Source organism: Myotis nattereri, assembly GCF_964212035.1.
Source record: "Myotis nattereri genome assembly, chromosome: Y".
Classification (NCBI taxonomy): Eukaryota; Metazoa; Chordata; class Mammalia; order Chiroptera; family Vespertilionidae; genus Myotis; species Myotis nattereri.
This window is the reverse complement of record NC_138094.1, coordinates 27,035,799-27,039,570: the sequence shown is the minus strand read 5'-3', so window position 1 is coordinate 27,039,570 and position 3,772 is coordinate 27,035,799. Positions and strand designations below refer to the sequence as shown.

The window sequence follows — 3,772 nt, the reverse complement described above, 5'->3', positions numbered from 1 at the left end:
TGCCTTCTTACTTGGCCAGTAACTGCAGGTGGGAGAGTTGGGTTAACATGTCATGGAGGACACCAGATGGTTAACATCCAGTTCTCTTTATTACTGACATTTATTCACAACCATTCAAGCAAAGGTAATCCCCGCATCTACCACCCAAACCTCAGTCTCTCCCCCTGAGAGATTCAGGTGGATATTTCTAACTCCTTAGGACAAATCTCCCCAAAGAAACCATTGAGTCCCCTGTCAGCATTTCCCCCCACCCTGAGTATTTGTCTGAAACTGGCTGCTGTGTTCCTGTACGGTATACTTATGTCCGGGTTTCAGTGCCCAAGGGCCCAGAGTAAAGCCTATGAGATGTACACCCAGCTGGACACTCAAGCAACAGGATCACAGAATGGGAGTTGGGTCAAGGAAAGTACTACAGCCACAGTGAGGACAGGGGTAAGCGCAGAGCCAGACCATGCTGGGCCGCCCCAACTCCTGCAGCATATGCTTCAGCACGGCATGCATCTGGGCAAGTCGGCCCAGGTTGATGGTGCCGCTCCTTTCCTCGTAACTCTCCAGGGGGGCCGCATAAATCACGCAATTCAGCTTGCTCAGCCCAACAATGTGGCGAAGCAGGTCCTCCAGGACGATCATGGAGATGGGGTTTTCACAGAAACTTAGGGTTGTGAGCTGGGAGCAGTGGCTCAGGGCTGGCAGGATGTCCAGGAACTGGGCATCCATGATCCCACACTTATCCAAGTCCAGGTCCTGGAGAGTGGGGGAGGCTCTCTCTAAAAGAAATCGGAGTGACCCAGAACTGATATTGGTCAGGTTGAGCCCACTGAAACTCAGGCCTTTCAGCTGGCTGACGTTCAGTTGCTGGGATAGATGTCTCAAGTCTCTTTCGAAAAGCAGGCAGTTAGTGATGGACAGGGTCGCCAAGGGGGTCCTCAGGCACCTGGGGAGACATAGAACAGTTACATGTGGGGGATGGACCTGGTGGGCAGAGGCAGGTGAGGATGATGCAGGCCTTCAGGGTAAAGAGGCCCATGTCACCAAAGCCTAGAGTGTTCCGGATGATGATCAAACCCAGGATGTTGCACAGTGAAAAGTGACATTCAAGTCAGAGCAAATTTGAGTGGAATCTTTCCCCATCTGTTATCTGCTCCGTGATGGATTCAACTGGATGAAACCTCACACACTCCATTTACTCATCCGTCAAGTGGAGCACATCATACAGCCCAGCCCAAACACACAGGTGTTCTGAACATAAAGGTGGGAGGTAAAGATGGGAGGAGCTCAGAAAGGAGCCTGACCCAGGGTCTGAAGCAGGAGGCAACCAGTGCATTTTAGTATTGGAGACATGTCCTGAAATGCCTGCAACTCGGGCTTCCTTCCAGCCACAGCCTAGACCCCTGTCACCATCATCTCTTAGCCCAATGAGGCCTCTGGCAGTTGTGCAGAAAGGGCTAACCTGGGCACAGTCAGGCAACATCAAACGAGAGCTGACACCCTCCAGGAACTTAGATCACTGCACTGTTTACAAACCACCTATCCAATTTCGTAATGACTCCCTCAGGAACCCTGCATTTACCACGCATTCTGTTTGCAAGAGCCTATGGCAACCCTTGGCAGACAGGTGAATGATGCAGGTTTGGAGTGAAAGGCTGCCATGGCCAAATCTCTAAGTGCGGAACTTAACCCCTGAAACCTCACCTCTGATTGGCTTTCCCCTTGTCATTGCAATCGTCACTTGGTTCTATTGCATCATCTTCCCTTCCACACCACTTACAAGGATGCCCAAAGCTACCATCCCCTGGCCTGAAGCCTCCATTACGCCAAATCCTAGCAAGGAGTCCCTTTAGTAGCCTCTGTCCTAGTGCATATGTCCTACCTTTGTCTGGGGGGTTATGTGACAACATGCAAGGTGACAGAGCGGTGAACAAGACACTGACTGTGTGGCCCGTCTAGTGGCTCAGGCACTCTAGCACTGCTGAGGGACTGCACACAGGAGAGCCCATCACTGTGCACTGAAATGGAAAGGGACTCGATCTGGTCGTCAGGGAAAGCTCGCCACCCCTCACCTGAGGATCTCGTCCAGGCGGCCTCTGAGGATGGAGACATCATCCAAATTGAGCTCCTGGAGGTGGGGCAGTCTGAAGAACTGAGAGGTGACCAGGCTAACACACTGCTCCTCCTCCTCCAAGGTGGTGTGAGAAGACGTGAAGACATGGGAGAGACGGAACCGGCGCAGATTGCCCATCTAGCCCAGGTAAGGAGCGAACTTCCTCAGGGTGGACAGCTTCCAGGTACAGTTTACCTCCAAATCCTGGACAGAGTCCAGCTGCACCATATCCAGGATGTTAGTGTTTTGCTTCGACATCGCAAAAACCTTCAGCTTCTTACAGCAAAGGTGCAGCAAACCTCTCCTCTCGCTGATTTTCTTAATCAGGTAGCTGAGGGACTCATCAAGGACACCTTTCTTGAGGCAAAGGTCTACTAACAGCTCCACGGGGGCCAAGGGTGGACTTGGCCTGGCTGTTAAGCTGCGCACTTTCCTCCTCTTCCTCATGGGCTGCGGGGCCTCAGGCTCCAGCAGTGAGCACAGATGGGCTCTGGTTCCGGCCCACACAATCCAGAACTCCTGATGAACTCTCTTCTGTAAATTAAGCACCTGCAGTTTCCATCTCCTGTGGAGAAAATAGGAGTTATGCTGGGGTGCATTATGATAACAAGGAATAAGACCATGAGTCTAGGAATCTGGGCAGCTGGGCCAGACACCTGACTGGACTTTTGACTCAATGTCCCAGAATCACCTGCTCCTGGTGCTACTGGGATCCTTCATGGTCCCCATTCCTGGTACATTTAGGTGCCACCAGGAAGGAGTGGGCTCATGTCCCTTCGGTCACCCTCGGCATTTTCACCAGCCGTATATATCCGAAGCCTGTTCCCACAATGACCCCAGCAGTGGCTCCAAGGCCTGCCTCAGTTCTCCCTTTGGCCCTGCACACTCCCGGATCCCAGCTGTAACTGCTCAGATCCCCAGGGTGCTACCAGGCAACTGAATCCCCCATACCTGTGTCGAGTGTCCTGGGCAAGCAGGACATCGAGTCCCTCGAGCACAGCCTGCAAGATATCCTGGTAAGGCTGCCGATGGTTCATCAGGGCCCCCAGAGGGAGGCAGGGGAAGGGCCAAGCCTGCACCATGGCCTTCAGGACTCTGCTGTGCTTCCCAGCGAAGGCTGCCATGAACAGAGGTGGGAAGAGCTCCATAGGAAGCCACTCCAGAGCAGCGATGGCTGAGGCTTCATCCCGCAGCAGGCTCTGACATGCCAGTTCCAGGAGTCTGCGTGGAGCTGGGAGGCTCATCCCCATGAAGCTGCTATGAAAGAGATCATGGGAGACAGTCAGGAGCAAGGCATCTTGTCAGGCTGAGCATGAGCAAACCCGGCCCTTCTCCCTTCAGAGGGACCAGCTGAGGGCCAAAGGCACTCCTCCAGCAACAACTGGAGCGCCCCCCAAATTACCCCAACCCCGTTTTCTGCTTAGAATCTCAAAGCCACTCAGCCCTGCCTCTCCTCTGCCACTGGCAGGACAAGAACCAGGCACCAAGGAGGGGTGAGATGACAACTGGACACCTCCCGCATCTACCCACTGGCTAGCTGGAATTCTGCTGTGCAGTGAGTACTGGGACACCATAGAGAGGATTCCACCCTTTACAGAAAAAAAGTTTCTGAGGATCACTGAAGGACTGAAAACGCCTGGAGTAGGGAGCAGCCCGTGGCCCAGGACTGCC

General features: G+C 53.6%; 1 pseudogene across 1 annotated transcript; it reads right to left on the bottom strand.

The window, feature by feature from the left end:
• Positions 1-378: 378 nt before the first annotated feature.
• LOC308512177 (melanoma antigen preferentially expressed in tumors-like) lies at positions 379-3,345 on the bottom strand (annotated as a pseudogene). The gene is made up of 3 exons: positions 3,053-3,345; positions 2,061-2,666; positions 379-934 (listed from the first exon to the last, which is right to left on the bottom strand). The product of its transcript is annotated as a melanoma antigen preferentially expressed in tumors-like (transcript).
• Positions 3,346-3,772: the final 427 nt, after the last annotated feature.